Source organism: Saimiri boliviensis, chromosome 13 (assembly GCF_048565385.1).
Source record: "Saimiri boliviensis isolate mSaiBol1 chromosome 13, mSaiBol1.pri, whole genome shotgun sequence".
NCBI classification, from domain to species: domain Eukaryota; kingdom Metazoa; phylum Chordata; class Mammalia; order Primates; family Cebidae; genus Saimiri; species Saimiri boliviensis.
This window is the reverse complement of record NC_133461.1, coordinates 19,335,840-19,353,211: the sequence shown is the minus strand read 5'-3', so window position 1 is coordinate 19,353,211 and position 17,372 is coordinate 19,335,840. Positions and strand designations below refer to the sequence as shown.

The following is a 17,372-nucleotide window of genomic DNA, read 5'->3' as shown; positions in this document are numbered from 1 at the left end:
TACAGAAGTTAACCTGTGCTTTCAATATTCCATATGGTGTAGTAAATGATTCATCTATTTACATCCCTAGCTTTCCCATTTCACCGGGAGCATCTCAAGGACAGGAAATGCCAATTTTTAAAATATTTTCAAGTACGAGGTATTAACTATATTTTTTGCTAAATGAATGCACTGTCAAATTCTTAAAAATAACTATGATTCTAAATGCTCTTCTGGTTCTTCAGTTTTCCCCCATTTCAAATAGACCATGTTCTATCTGCGCTACAAGGCACAAATGGAACAGCAGCTGGGAATAAAAAAGGCTACACAGGTGCCAAGTAACTCCTGACAATATTCAGAGTTTAGGCATCCCTCGCTCACACTAGTGTTTCCCATGAGATCTGATTATAGTAATGTTAGATGGCTTTTTCAGTGAGTCTAGATTAGAGCATGGTGATTCTGAAACAGACCACAGGTGCAATGATTTCAAAGAATTTATAACATGGCTACTTGCCCAAAAAGTTTCTTTAGTTTAGAACTTCCAATAATTTAGCTGAAAGAAACTGAAGATCTGAAACGTAAGCTCACGGCAGTACCATAAAACATCTTAGTAAGTCACACTTACAGGAAATGAATGGCCAATGTGGTGTATTGGAGAGACAGGATCTACATCTACAATATTGTCGTAGAAATTGTATTACCCTAACAAGGCTTGTTGTAAATTGGGACAAAACCACAAATATTTCACAAACTTCCACCCAAAAGTTGTTTCATCTTAACTCTCCACGTACATTCCACAAAAATATAACCTTAAAAAACTTCTATACTCTATTTTTGAGGAAGAAAATTTAAATTAAAAATGTGCCAGTTGATGTAACTTTCATGAAGCAGAGCTGCAGGGATATTCTCTATTATACTGCAGCCTGGTAAGGTATTTGGCTTTGTTAGGTAGGTAGGTCTCGTGGCATTCATGTGTTTGTCTGGGGTTGAGGACAAACTCTTCCTCCTGTTAAAAACGAATGCACTCTGTTATGGGTTGAATCGTGTCCCTCTAAAATTCACATACGCAGTCTACAGCCATACCACCCTGAACGCGCCTGATCTTGTCTGATCTCAGAAGCTAAGCAGGGTTGGACCTGGTTAGTACTTGGATGGGAGACTGCCTGGGAATACCGTGTGCCATATGCTATTTAAAAAATAAAATAAAATTCATGTATGTCAAAGTCCTAATCCCCAGGACCTCAGAATATGATTTTGAAAAGTAGGTTGTTGCAGATGTAATTAGGAAGATGAAGTCTTACTGAAAAAGGGTGGGTCTCTAATCCAATCCTTACCAAAAGGGGATATTTGGATGCAGAGACACGCACACAGGGAACACATCATGTGAGGATAAATACAGAGATCAGAGTGATTGTCTCACACACCAAGGAAAACCAGAGATGGCTAACAAACCTCTGGAAGGTGGGGTCAGACCTGGAGCAGCATCTTCCACGCAGTCCTCAGAAGGAACCAACCTCGCTGATGCCTGGATCTCACACTTCCAGCTCTAGAACCATGAGACAATAAATCTCTCCTCTGTGAGCTACCCAGTTGGTGGCACTTTTTAATGGCAGCCCTAGCAAACTAATCCACACTCCCACCTGCCACAAAAATTAATGCAAAACATGCAAAGAGGGAGACTGCCTCAGGTGCAAATCACAGGGCCAAAGGTGGAAGAGCAGAACAAGGTCAAGGGGAAAGTGCACCCTTTCCTAGGTTATCTGCAAAGCTGGTGGTCAGCGTTCGGGACAAACCTACAGGAATAATGATTAGATATTTTAATAAAAGCGTCCTCAGACTGAGAATGTTCAACTTACAGTCAGGATTTTGAAGCTAGAAATATCTAATACAGACTAACACAATATGATCAATGTTGACAAGGATGGCAGAATTTGAAAGGAGAAAGAGAATACAGACCAGGTGACCCTTGTAGAGTCTTGTGAATGTTACAGTTAAGTTTACTGCACAGTTCTCATTTCATTCATGTGTCTTTGGTCTTTATTAACCAATCCTTTGGCCATCATTGATGTGCCCAAAGTTGCAGTGATTATAGGTAATCATCCAGAGGACCTGTCATAATCCACAATGGCAACTACAACTCTCATGCCTAGAGCAGGTCGTGCTGGGTAAGAGCCCCTCCCACCTCACCCACCTCGCACAGGTGGAGTTCTGCCAGAATAGTTAAGTATACAGCCAGTAACTACCAGCACAAACCAGATACGGAACATCATCATAACCCCCCAAGTCCCTTTCATTAACGCCTTTCCCTCCAGCCCCAGGCAAACACTGATTACTTTTCTCTAATTTTTCCTTTGTAAGAATGTCACAGAAGTGGAATCATACAGTCGTTACTAGTCTTTTGCATTCATTTTTTTTCACTCCAGCCTGGGCGACAGGAGACTCTGCCTCAAAAAACAAAACAAAACAAAACAAAACAAAACAAAACAAAACAAAACAAAAAGGAAAAAGAAAGTATCACTCATGTTCTTGCATTTAAGATCCATTCATGTGTGTACGTTCCATTTTATTACTGAGTGAGTGTTCCTGTTATGGATGTACCAAAGCAGCAGGCATTCCCCAGATGAAAGGCATTCGGCTTGTGTCCAGGTTTTGGAGGTTACAAGTCAAGCTGCTATAAATATATGCATACAAGTTTTTTGTGTGTATATGAACAAATTCTCATGTCACTTGGGTACTCGAGAGCAGAGCTGCCAGGGCACTTGATGAATGTTAAGTGGAACATCCTAAGAAAATGTCACTGTTTTCTGAAATGGCTGCACCATTCAGATGGCTGTTTTTAAAGTAGCTCATTACACTTGACATTCACGACAACATTCAAGTCAGTAAGTATTTTTGTCAATAAACAGCTTTGGTATAAATATTCATGTTAAATGGGGACAATGCCTAAGACATGTCAGAAACCGAGAAGTTTATGACGGGGGCAAAGCCATAGTGGAGAAAGCTGTAAGACTAAAAGCTGCCCCCTATTGCCTTTATTTTGCTTGTGACTAAATGTGGAATTAAATTGCTTTTGCTGCCTCCCTACAATGATGAGCTGTGAGTGAGGTTTCTTTACCCAGCCATGCCCCGTCTACTTGCTCTGCCAGCCTGTCGCTCCCTCCAAGGCTTCTATCTTGGTGCCAAACAAATGACTTCAGAAACACCGAGGAGCTGAAATGCATCCGTTTGTTCAGAATCCATGCATGTCTCGCCCAGACTGTGCCATTCCCTAAAGATCTGTTTGCTGTTTTTTGAAGTGAGAATACCAGCAAGTCTGCATAATGGGTTTTACCTACCTGAAAGAGCTATTTTTTTTTCTGACTGCTCCCTAATCCCTTCTGTCTCTGAACTTGACCCTGGACACAGATACGCCTCTATGCTCAGGACCAAAAGAAAACCTGGTACTAAGCTACAGGCCAGCTGGCTGGCACCTCAAAGAAATCTAATACTTTATTTCCTTCTCCGAAGGGTCCTCATGTGAACTTGTGTTTGTGGAGATGCAGAAGTGTTTGCGGTGGGTATGTGTCTGAGAGTATTTAGCTGTCCTGGATCTGAAAGAAAATGGGAAAGGGATGGTGAAGTTCGAGAGAGAAAAGCCTGAGCACTGAACACATGCTTGGGGCCCATGCCAACTTAGGGAGAAAAGCTTTTGTGGGGTCACCAGATGGCAGCTCAACCTCAGAGGCTGCTCTAAGTCTCCAGGCAGCAGTTCCAGCTGGAGTTGGCTTCCTCTCCAACAAAAACCAAGTCTGGCAGTGCAGAGGGGGTTGACGATTAATTTAATAAAAGAAAAGGCCCCTGGGAAGACACAAGGGACTAGCTTAAGCTGCCCTTGATTGATGGCAGTCCTGCCGTTCCCCAGTTTCTTAAGCTGAATCATAAAGTCTACCCCAGACATTTGAGATCACACTTGATGAAAATATGGTCAAATCTGTCTGCCAGTAGAAAGATGTGTTAGTAAGAATTTGTGGATTTTGAAGAATCAATTCCATATGTTTCCATGAATAAATGGGCAGAGACATAAAAGACAAGCCTATGCATGTACATGGGCACATATGCCATGTGTTTTATTGGTTCAACACACAAATGAGGCAGTTGTAGTGTTACTGTATGAAATTTGGCACAGATGTAAATACAGAAAAAAATCAATAACACGAATTGACCAGAATGAATTCCTCACAAGGGAAAGCCAATCCACAGAGCTAAAATAGCTTCAATAGAAGATACTTGTTTTTGTCAGAAAAAATGTAAAGACATAGAAGTCACAGTACCAACATAGATGTTTGTTATATTACCAGCTAAAAGACAAATTTCAGCCCTATTGAAGCCTAAATCAATGAGTTGCAGGTTCTCAGAATACTAGGTGATTTCCTATCCAACTTCTCTTAAAACTCAAGAATCCCCTCAACAAAGCCTTGACAGGCGAGTTTTTTGACAACTGTTATAATTGTGTATTTGATAAATGCACCGTTCAGCCTCTAGATTTGCTAAAACTAGCTAGGATAACAAAAGGAAATACTGCAGGCAAATGAAATAAGCAACAATTCACAGTTCCATGTACGTACAGACAGGACATTGATCAGGCATCTGATAAACATTTCCGAAGATCAGCTATTCTCCGTATCAGCTCAACACTAGAGTCACACAGGGATCTTTAAAAAACACAGATTCCTATGTCTCAGCCCCAGAGATTCTCATTCGGAGGTCCTGGTATGTCACCTAAGCATTGGACACCTAAAAACCTTCTCCATTTGCAGCCAAGATTAGAAACTACTATCATTCTGGTTCCAATCAAAGACAATTTTAATTGTATTTTATTTTGTAACGCATTTGTCCACATTCATGGTAACAGTTCCACTTCACACAACACACAATTCCAGAGGACCCTCGTCAGTCTCTACATGCTCTGTGGTGGCAGCCAACTGCCTGGAGCATGCTAACAGAACGGGATGTTAGGTTCTTACTGCGTTTGTGTTTCTGTCCCTGAGATCTGTCCCAGACTATCCCTGAGCGATTTCAATTCCTTGTCCCGGGATTTTTATTTGCTTTACTGGCAGTGCACGCCAACCCTACTTTCCCTGATTGAGACGGAACACGCCGGAACATACTGAGCTACCTACCACCTTCACCCCTGGAACAATGGCTGTGGCTGAGCACATGAACAGAAATACGCCTCCGGGATGGAAGAACCTCGTTAAGAATGAACCATCCTGAAGCTCCTCTCTTTTCCATAATTTGAGAAGAGCAAATCACATCTGATTCCAATAGGATGTATCTTCCATGAAAGCCAAAGAGGGAAAACTAAGTCTAAAAGAGGAAAGCCAGTTGTTGCTCTATTATAGAATGAAAGGAAAATTCTGAGGCCCCCAAATTACTAAGCTAAAGGGTAAATTTAAGCTGGGAACTGCTTAGGGCAAACTTGCCTCCTGTTCTCTTCAAAGTCACCCCTTTGCTGAGACAAATGCATATCTGATCACATCCTCTGGAGACACTAATCAGAAACGCAAAATAATGCAACCATTTGCTTCTAATCTACCTATGACCTGGAAGTCCCCTCTCGCTTCGAGTTGTCCTGCCTTTACTTCGAGTGATCCTGCCTTTACTTTGAGTTGTCCTGCCTTTTCTGGACTGAATCAATGTTCATGTTGCATACATTGATTGATGTCCATGTCCCCCCAAAATGTAGCCAGGACCTCCTGAGGCTGTGTCACGGGCATGTGTCGTCAACCTTGGCAAAATACACTTTCTAAATTAACTGAGACCTGTGTCAGATAGTCAGGGTTCACAATGGAAAGCCTTAGGGTTGGAAAATCCTGGGAAGAATGTAGTTCAACATTCGTATCTGTGATATCAGGCAAGGGAGTCCCTGAAATGTAAAGCGACTTGCCCAAAGTGGGAGTTGGTGTCTGAGTGAGGGTGGGGGATCCTGACCCAGTTCTTGCTTTTTCCATGGGAGTGTTTACTCGCTTCCAACATTTTCTATTAAGTCAAAAATTTTAAAAACAAAATGAAAGTGGAAAAGAATTCCTGTGGAAAGAAGGAATCTAGCTCTTGCGGTAATGCCACACGTCTGTGAGCGACTAGAGAACGTGCAAGTGGCTATGACATGCTGGCCAGACTTGGGGGGCCTGGCCTGCGACTTTAATCCACCTCTGAGTGCTTTCCATTAGAAACCATCTCTCCCATGGATAAGGAGACACGCCAGAGCTCTGCTGCTTCCTTTGATTAGTTTATTTCCTTTAACTTGAGCATCATCAGTTGCCAACACCTCTGAAACTGAAATGACAGTGTTTCATACTCCTTGACACTGAGGGGAGGCGAAATAGAATATATGTTGACAGGATAAATATAACCTTATCAGATAGGCTTTTTATTTCTTATGGAAAACGTTCAAGGCATTCTCACTAATGTGGTCTCAGCTCTCTTGAAAAGAAAAGCCCCTTGGGAGGCCAAGGCAGGCAGATCATGAGGTCAGGAGATCGAGATCGAGATCATCCTGGCTAACATGGTGAAACCCCATCTCTACTAAAAATACAAAACTTGCTGGGTATAGTGGTATGCACCTGTAATCCCAAGTGCTCAGGAAGCTGAGGCAGGAGAATGGCTCGGACCCAGGAGGCAGAGATTGCAGTGAGCCAAAATCACGCCACTGCACTCCAGTCTGGTGACGAAGCGAGACTCTGTCTCTAAACAAAACAAAACAAAAAGAAACAAAAAACAACAGAAAAAGAAAAGACCCAAAGTAAGAGATATTGGATAACAGGAGTAGGAGCTATGCTCAATGGTAACTAGCAGACTATAGTTTGGAAAAACCCAGATTCACTAGGTGGTAAAGCACATTCTCATCTTCCTATGCTTAGAAATAGCTCTCAGTTCCTAACATTTTCAGTAACCTAAGAAAAAGAAGAATAAAAGGGGGCTTTGTGGTTTCTTTAAATATACCAACAACTACAGCATTCTTTACTTCTGTATTATTTATACTGGGGCCAGACACTTCTTAACTGGAGCTGGAAAGGCTGTTCTAAACACTGTAGAATGGTTAGCAGAACTCCCGGTATCCACCTACTAAATGTCAGTAGCGTTTGTTAGACTTGTGACAAGAAAACCATCTCAGATATTGCCAAAAGCCCCCAACTCCCAGCCGAGAACCACTGCGTCCAAGTGTCTTATCCAACACAGCAGCAGTTCCATTTAGTGTTTTCGGTTCTCTGCCTTGTCTTGTTGCTGACAATCCTGACTTTCCTTAGGAACCATGGGCCAAGTGTAAAGATGAAAGGGGAAAACTAAAGGTTACCACCTGGTTCTAAGACCCCCTCCAGGTATAGGGCTCCTGTTCTTCTCACAAAACCTCTGGACCCACTTGGCTGGCCTGCCACTGTGCCTCAGACTAGGGTGCTCCTCTTCCTTCTGGAAAGCTCTCTTCCTCTGTCTTCGCCAGGCTAAATCCTACCCATTGTTTAAGGTTTGGCTCAAAAGCAATTTCTCCTATGAGGTCTTCTTTACCACCTCTCCCCCTCATTTAACTTCCTTATGCTTTCTCCTGAACTTGTGTACTTGTCACGAACAAAAGAGAATTGCAAGGTGACCCAAGACCATGCCACTTCCACTGATTTCTTCTAGGGTCTTAGACTTCAGAGGTGATGTTGTCCAAACGTGAGGCTTTACTCAGCTGAGCAGGTACCAGTCTAATCATAATCACCAGACCACACCACGAATGCCCAGTACTTGATAAGAAAAAAACTGGAGTTTAAACTGTTTTGTGCAAACAGACCAAGATTTTATTTGGCGACTTTTGCCGGAGACTGAGGCAAGAGACTCTTGGCTTAAGAACTCAAGCTCTTCAACTCCGTATCACACACGCCCTGGAGCATTGATCGGGGAAGGGAGCCCTTGCTGAGCCTGACAGCAGCAAGATCAGCCCCAATAGCTCAGCATGGCCACCAGCCACTCCCATCCACACCCAACCTCTTTCAGTTACTTTCTACCCTGCTCCTGAAAGAATGCAAACTCTTTTATAACAAGGTAAAAACTAATACTCAATTTGCTAACTGTGAAGTGATTATGTAATTTCATAAAGAAAAAAGTCCAATTTTCAGAGACATGGTAACTTTTTCTTCCTTAAGGCAGGCAGGCTGTCACCCAGGCTGAAGTGCGTGGCACAATCACAGCTCACTGCAGCCTCCAACTCCTGGGCTTGAGCAAATCCCTTTGCCTCCTCAACAGCTGTGACTGACTACAGGCATGCACCCCCACACCCAGCTAAATTTTTAAACATTTTTTTGTATAGATGGGATTTATGTTGCCCAGGCTGGTCTCGAACTCCTGGGCTTAAGTGATCCTCTCACCTGGGTCTCCCAAAGTGCTGGGATTATAGGCATGAGCTACTGCACCTGGCTGGTAACCATTTTTTAAGGCTAATTTCTAACCCTGTATTTGATTCATCACCTGAACTCAGCACATGGATGGGCTCTCCCAGTTAAGCCCTTTTACTAAATTGAAACTTACGCTTTCAGCTCTAACTGTAAGCCCACAGAAAAAGAGAAAATGTAACTTAAACTCTACTGAAGATATAAAATTAGAGATTCTCATGGATGAAGAGGAACTTTAAGGCACTTCTCCAGCTGTCCATTTCAATGCCTGCTATTTCTGACATTTCTTCCACTGATTTGACTATAACTGTTCCTGGGGGTAGGAGGAGGTAGAGGGGAAAACTGTGCCCAAGAGGCACAACAAGGTGAGAACGTGCCGCCCTTTGGTTTTAGCTTTTCATTACCAAATGCCCAATGCCCTTTTTCTCAAGGGTGATACAAACCAATTTCCCTTGAGATTATTAGGAGGAAAAAAGTTTCTCCCCTGTAAATAGCAGCCGAAGGCCTTACTGTCACTGCTCCGTGTGTGTGTGTGTGTGTGTGTGTGTGTGTGTGTGTGTGTGTCTGCAACTACTGAGCTGAAAAGAGATCTTTCCACACAGAGGAGGACAATTTTCTGGTCTTAAGGGCTGCCTTTTCCTTCGGACCCTTTAAACAAAATGATATGGTTTGGAACGGTGTCCCCATGCAAATGTCATGCTGAAATGTAATCCTCAGTCCTGGAGGTGGGGTCTAGTGGGAAGTGACTGGATCATGGGGGTGGTTTCTAATGGTTTAGCATCACCCCCCTAGTGTTGCTCTTGTGACAGAGTTCTTGCGAGATGTAGTTGTTCAAAGTGTGTAGCACCTCCCCCTTCTTGCTTCTGCGTGTGCTTCACCATGTAAGATGCCTGCTCCCTCTTCAGCTTCCACTACAAGTCAAAGTTTCCCGACGTCTCACCAGAAGCAGAAGCTGCTATGCTCTCTGAAAGTCTGCAGAACCACAAGCCAATTAAACCTCTTTTCTTTATGAATGACCTAGTCTCAGGTGTTTCTGAATAGCAATGCAAGAACGCACTACTACACAAACTCAAAGCCTTCATATGTATTCTGAGAGCATCCATTCAGAAGACAAGTTTGTTCTATGACTCTCCTGCTTGAGACTGGCAAGTTAATGGTTTCCTGTCACTGTAAGGCAAAGGATCAGAAAGCAACCTATGTACTGCCCTTCACCGGGTTTGCAAGATGCACCATGGCTCATGACCTCCTGGCTGTCCAAGTTGGAGCCACGCTGGCCTGCTTTAGATTCTGCAGCAGCCTGCTATGCTCCTTCCAGCCAAAAAGTCTTCGACATGTTCCCTCCACATGGAATCGCCCTGGTTCACCCTTCAGAACTCATAAGTGTCATCTGCTCCAGGATACCCTCTTGGATAATTACCTGTGTATCCAAGTCTCTGTTATAAGCACTCTTATCTCCCATGTAATCACTTTCATGGCACTTCAATGCTATCTAAAATCACAATGGCCATTTTACATTTATTGGGAGACTGCCTGATTATGATCTGCCTCTCCACCAAGACTGCACGATTCTTAAAAATAAGAGTCCTGTTGGGCTACCACTGAATTCCCAAAACCAAGCTCAGGGTTTTACTTGTCCCAGAAGTTCAGAAAATAACTGGTGGATGAGTGAAAATCAAATCCATTGGGATTTGCTTAGAACCACTTTTAGGAATCCCAAATTCTAGCTTCTCCAATCAGAGGTGAAAAGTGGCAAAACATCTTATTTTGTTAAGTATCAGCAAAATAACTTTTTAGCTATCATAAACCCAGGTGGAAGGCAAACTACAAAGAGATGAAGATGCCTGGCACCCTGATCCACTCCTCACCCAGTACTGCATTCTTCATTGTGTGCATCATAGGCATACATTTTCATCACACTGAACAAACAGCTTAATACACATAGGTAGACATTACCATTCTTTAAAAACTGTCACTCAGTCAAAGCGGCATATCCTATTTAGTTTTTTTTAAAGTTACCTACATGTATTTCAACTACTACTTCTAAACCTGCTGCCATGATTTTAAGTATCTAACAATAAAATTTTAAATCAAAGAAGTAAACTTTGGGTTTGGAAAAATCTGCCACAAAGTTCAGATCAAAATAGAGGAAATTCTGTCCTTTTAGTAATAATATTGGCCTTTTAGTAAAAATTTCACTGCAAATTTGATACATGCAAAATACAGGTACGTGCAAAATACATACGTACCTGTAAAATAGCACACGAAAACTAGTATCATGGGGATGGGAAGTGCTCAGCCTAACTTTATAGTCATGTTCCACTTTAGTCGTAAGAGATTTCTCAAGCGTTGAGTCCAATAAAGGACTCCAAGTTTTTAAAAGAAAACTTTTATCACATGATACTCTCTGGGAAGAAGAGGGAATGAGCCACTGGATTACCCTCTTTCTTCCATTTCAACCACAGGGAGGCTAGTAGTACATGTAAATAGTGTGTGTATGTGGGTGGGGAGAATCAAATCTACACAAACACTCTTGAGAACGAGAAGCATCTCCATGTCTGGAAATACAAAAACATAATGGTGAGTAGCTAAAACCCTCTGGTCCATGGGGAGTGGCCTCTACTCTGTTTAGGAAATGTATCTGAGCACACTTCAGCAAGCATTCTCTGGGACACAAGCAGAACCAAGCTCCCTGGAAGAAGTAATGAGCTAGGAATAGACTGACGTTAAGCCTAAAATATCCCTTCTTCAAACCCTAGATATGTTCAGAAATGTAATACTCTTCTCCTACAGCCAAGGAGGAAAGAACATCTGGAATGAGAAAGAAAAGTTGGCCAGCACTGAAAGGGAGGGCAGCATCCAGAGAGGACCTCCTCTGCACGACAAAGCCCACACTTCCAACAGAAGTTTCAGACCCATTCGATGCTATGCACCCCTCTCGTAGACAGGCCAGGGCAACAACGAAAACACGTAAGATGATTTCACATGAAAATTATAGAGCTTCCCAGGAAATCCAGCAAGCAACACCTGAAGGCACGACAGATGAGAATTCATGTCATGCAACCTGATGAAGAAATAAAGCATTCTGCAAAGTATATTAAATACATTTCTTATTGAGAAGGGATAGCAAACTTTCAATCAGTCTGGAGACCAGAAAAAACAGAAGGCAGATATGAAACAGAACCAAATGGAACCCATGAACATGGGAAACAAAATCTTTAAGGTAAAAAAGAACAGATATTTGTTTTGTTAGAAAGAAAAACTAGTGAACATGAGGTTAGAATTAAAGATTACCTCACTGGCTGGCAAGTTTTACCCATGTGGACAGAAAAATGTAACTTCACAGAAACTGTTACCGAGAATTAAGATGTACTTCCCAAATTGCTTTGTAAACCATAAAGCCCACTAACTATGAGAAAGGAAGCTAATCTCACTCATGAATATCAATGTGAAAATTCTAAACAAAATATTAACATTCCAAATCTAGCAACAAATATATACTGTGGTCAGCTTGAGTTTATTTCAGGGATGAAAGTTTACCACTGAAAACAATAAATATGATTGGTCACCTTAACAGACTGCAAAAGAAAAATCATTATCATCTCAACAGATACCAAAGCATTTGTTACCATTCAACAGTCACATATGAAAAAATGTTTTAGCAAACCAGGAATAGAAGAGATTTTAATCTCAATATATTAGTCAGGTCAGAACATGTTATAGAAACTAACAGACTGCATTTTCAAGATCTTAACATATAAAGTATGTTTCTTGCTCACACACAGCCTGCTTATGGTCTACAGGCTTTTCGGAGTAGCTGTCCTCCAAGAAGTGATTCAGATTTAGGAGGGATTTATCTCATCTTCTATCGCCACTCCTATGCAGCATTTTTCTCAAAGTCTCAGCTACTGACTTAGGGAAGACAAAAAAATATTATAGAAAAACTTTTCTTAATCACAGCTAAGATTAGAAAACATAATCCAAAAGAATCTTGAAATTAATTACTAACATAAGGAGGTTTATCAAGTTTGCTAGATATAAATTTATGCTTGAAATCAACTGTACTTTTTGTAAAGAAGCAACAAACGAATTTTTAAAGATACCATTTTTGGTAGCAAGGAACTAGCACTAGGTTGGAGAAAAGAATTTACAAAGAAAATGTAAAGGTTTGCAGTATGTTAGAGAAGGCTAAGAAGAAATTGGCTCCTGATAATGAGTTGAAGGACCTGTATTATACAGATGTTGGTTCTCAAATTCATCTACAGTTTGAATCAAATCCTACTGGATCATTTTAGCGGAATTTGAGGCTAAAATTTACATAGTTCAAAGGGCCAAGAATAGCTACCAAGATAAACTTTTGGTTTTTGAGGTATATCCTACATATGAATAAATCCTATAATTTACATTAGTCTGAGTGCAGAGCCTGATTATTTTTGACATGTGTGGAGACCACATAACCAGCACCTGGATTAGGAGATAAATACTGGTCAGGTGTGGTGGCTCATGGCTGTAATCCTAGTACTTTGGGAGACTGAAATGGGAGGATTGCTTCAGGCCAGGAGTTTTAGACCAGCCTGGGAAACATAGTGAGAGCCCATCTCACTATAAAGAAATAAAGAAAAAAAGAGGTAAATATTTTACCATTAATAATTAGCTTTGCTTGATTTTGATCCTCATAATTGGAACCATGAAGTATGTTTTCTTTTTGACTGGTTTAAAACTCTCGTAGGCAAATTTTCTACCAGATAGCAAGAAGTATTGCTCCTCTTAGTTCTAGTGGGCCCCTCTTGCTGGGATAAGGCAGCCTCTGGTAGCTCTAGCAATGACAGCTAGCAACGGCAGTGTACAGCTCTTCTGGCATCTTGTTCCTGCAGAGAAGTGCTTCTCAGAACCAAGCTCCAGTAGGCCAAGTGACAAGTAATGCCCAGCATTTTTGAGCTTCCCCCAGCATCCTCTCAAGCAGCTGCTCAGTGGAAGGCCACCTGTGAAGCACCTCAAAGCCTCCCTCAGTGTCTCCTTAGGAAGCTTTGCAGCAGGCTACTGCAGGTGAGGAACCATCCATGGACAACTTCCCCAGTAACCCCTTGGGTGGCTTTGCAGTGATTTTTAAGATGTGATACTTCCTGAGAAATGGCTTTCCCCAGCATCCCAGAGGGAGGATGTCTTGCAAGTTCCAGTAGCACAGCATCTTAGCAATGTAACCACACATTAAAGCACAGCCATGCCCTTCCAGAAAGGTCTGAGACTCAACCCTTGGCAGTCCCTGGGGCCAGGGGGTAGGGGACAGAATCTCTTTACTGGTTTCTGCCTCAATCTTAGGGGTAGTATATCTACTTCCTAGATTGCCAATTCACAAACTAACATTAAATTATAGTTACCTAGGAGAGGACAGTTTGTCAATGTGGGCCACATTAGTGATAGAAAGCTGAAACCAACCAATTTTATATAAAACATGGGGAAATTTACCTCTTATAAAAGCACCAGGCCCGTATGTTTTTACTGAGTATTCTACAAAACTGTCAAAGACCAGCTAAGTCCAGTATCACTGAAAGCACCACAAAAAACCATTTCAACCAGTATCACATAATAATACCAATGTGAAACTCCAAAAGACAGTAACAGCATCCAATCTCATTAAAGCTGTTACACACCATGACCAACTAGGATGTACTTCAGGAATGTGTGTTTGCTCAAAAATGTATCAATATAACACAGTATATTATTAGGAAGAAGAACCACAGGATTTTTCCACAGTGCTACAAGAAAAAAGCTTCTGACAATTTAATCCCATTCTTGATTAGAAGTCACACACCAAGCAAATAGGAATTGATGCATACAGAATTAGTCCTAATGTCAGCATCTTTACTTGCCTTTCTTCATGTGAAACGGGAATTTCCACGACAGTCAGAAGCCAAATACAGATGCTATCTCCACTACTATTGGACATTCTACTTCTTAACATTAACATTCTATTTAAATCAATTAGAGGCATAAGAATTTTAAAAAGTTGTAAAACTAAATGTGCAAATGAAATAGTGTATCTAGAAAAACTAAGAAACAATGAGTATCTCCACAGGGGGGAAAAAAAAATCAGTAACAAAGCACATAAAATATAAAGATAAAATACTTAGAAAAAAGCTCAAGAAATTTGAAAAACATAAATGAAGAGTGTTTTCAAACACTTTTGAAAGGCAAAAAGGTAAACAATAGACATTTCTTGTTGGTGGCTAGGATGACTCAATAAAGATGTCAGTTCTCCTTAGTTTATAAATTTCAATAAAATTACATATTACAACAATATCAAATTTTTTCATGGAGCTAATAATGATGATACCAAACTCCATATGGAAAAGTCAACATGTAAGAATAGTTAAAACACCAAAAAAGAAAAGCCACAGGAGGAATATCCCAGCCAGATATTAAAACATACCGCAGCAACTTAAGTTAAAACAGGGTTGTATTGCACACGAGCAAGAGGACAGAGACCAACAGACCAGAGTAGAAAATTCAGAATTAGACCTGACTACTTTGGAAATTTTGTATATGAAATGTGACAACTCAAGTCGCTGGGGCAAAAATGAGTTTTAGTAAGTTGTATTAGGACAGCAAAATAGTCATTAGTAAAAGATAAAATTAGATACAGACTTCCCTCCATATGTAAGAACAGCCTTCAAGGGATCTGAGACTTAAGTGTGAAAATAAACCACAAAAGCGCTGGAAGGAAATTGGGGGATTCCTCTGTAACCTGGGCGTAAAAAGCTGCTTTCTACGTATGATCAAGTTCCAGATGCAATTGTTAAGAAGAATAAACTTGGCTACATAAAAATAAATCACTTTTGCATAGTGAAAAATGCCATAAGCCATGTCAAAGAACAAAGGAAAATATTTACTTCATGTATCACAAATTAAAGGTTGATATCCTGAGTATGTTTTCATAATCACATATATCATATATACATCATACAAACTCAAAAACTGGAGAGACTCCAAAAGCCCAATGGACAAATGGACAAAATTCACGAACAGACAGTTCATAAGATAAAAATTATCCTAAGCATGTTAAGAGATTTCCAAGTCTACCCATAAGAAGACGGGCAAAAATTAAAGAGCTTGAAAATACTCTGTTGCTGAGGCTATGAAGAAACAGGCACACTTATACATTGCTGTGGGCATGCAAACTGGTTCAATCCGTACAGGAAGGAAATAGGAATAGCTAAAACAAAGTACAAATCCATTTACCTCTTGACCCCAGCAGTCTGACTTTTAAGAATTCATGCTTCAGATAAAATAAAAATATATGTGCACAAGGCTATTAATTTCAGGATTATGAATAGTTACAAAATATTGCAAAGAGTAAATACCGACACAGATTAAGACTCCCTAAACAAAAAATGCAAAATGCTCCAAAATCTAAAACTTTGAGCATTGACATGATGCCACAAATAGAAAATTCCATGCCTGACTTCATGTGACAGGTCACAGTCAAAATGCAGTCAAAACTTTGTTTCATGCACAAATTTACCAAAAGCATTATATGAAGCTAGGCATCATAGCGTGCACCTGTATTTCCAGCTACTCAAAAGGCTTAGGCAGGAGGACCCCTTGAGGCTATGAGTTCAAGGCTGCAGTGAGCTATTATTCTGCCTGTGAACAGCCACTGCACTCCAACCTGGGCAACACAGCAGGTCCGCATCTCAAAAACAAACAAACAAACAAAAACACAACAAAATAAATAATTACTTTCAGGTCATGTGTATAAGGTACATATCAAACAAATGAATTTTGTGTGTAGACTTGGGTCCCATCCCTAAGAAATCTCATTATGTCTATGCAAATATTCCAAAGCCTAGAAAAAAAATCTGCAATCTGAAACATTTCTGGTTCCAAACATTTTGAAAAAGGGAAACTCAAAACCTGTATATAAGAAACAGATTGAACGAACTATGGCATAACAGCATGAAACATAACAAGACTCTACAGCTGCAAAAAAGTAAAGATCCTTATAAACGAATTTAAAATGACCTCTACCATTATCGGTAAGTGAAGAAAGCAAAGTGCAAAAGAACACACTGTATGCCAACTTTAATTTAAAAAAGGGAGGGGATAGAACTATAGATAGATACATACGCATTTTTTTTTTTTAACAAACATGAACATGGGAAGGATAAAGTAGTGAGACTAGTGGACGGGTGGAAATGTATTACAGTGGAGAGTGACAGTTCTCTGTATAGTTTCGTTGTCTAGTTTTGCCTTCTGGAACCATGTTTCTGTTTCATGTGCTCAAAAATCACCTCTACAAGGTTGAGTGCACAGGCAGCAAAATTCAAACCGTAGGAAACACTAGAGGCCAAAGGACCTAGGATCTTTAACAGACGAATTGTAAGGGGCATTATAAAAAGAGGAATGAAATCTATAGATTCAGAAAGATTTAAAAAGCATTTTGAATTAAAAATGGGCAAATTTTAGAGTTCAGTGATGCACATGTGAGCAACAAAACTATAAAATGCAAGGAAACGTTAGGATAGTGGTTAACTTGGGAGAGATGGAAGGGTTTGGGCTTTAGGACGTGGAGTGACATCTAAGGTTGCTGAAAAGTTCTATTTCTTCTCCTGGGTGGTGGCCACAAAAGCATGTGACTTATACTAAGTGGCACAGTCATTTTGTATGGTATTCTAGATCTGTGTTTTTAAGAAATTGCTTTTTGAAAAAAGACTCAACATCTGGCCATTCCTCAGCTGTCCACATGCTGCCCATCTGCAGACATCCTTAAATCTTCAGTTAGCATTTTTCTTGCCACCCAGGACAATTCTATAATACATTCCTTCCATTAGATGATGTGTGATCAGAGAGTGCACTCTAGTTTTTAGATTAGCTTAAGAAAAACATGAATAGGAGGTTGTAAGTATTGCCAACAATAACTTTTGTAATGCATGCCAGTACCAACTGTAAATTCCAAATCCTGTCTTCTCTATCAGCTGTTTCAGATTA

General features: G+C 40.6%; 1 protein-coding gene and 1 pseudogene across 6 annotated transcripts in view; one reads left to right on the top strand and one right to left on the bottom strand.

Moving 5' to 3' along the window:
- Positions 1-17,372, bottom strand: part of CCBE1 (collagen and calcium binding EGF domains 1) — a 272,365-nt gene that overhangs the window by 155,159 nt on the left and 99,834 nt on the right. The window lies entirely within an intron of this gene.
- Positions 1,049-1,167, top strand: LOC120361758 (5S ribosomal RNA; annotated as a pseudogene).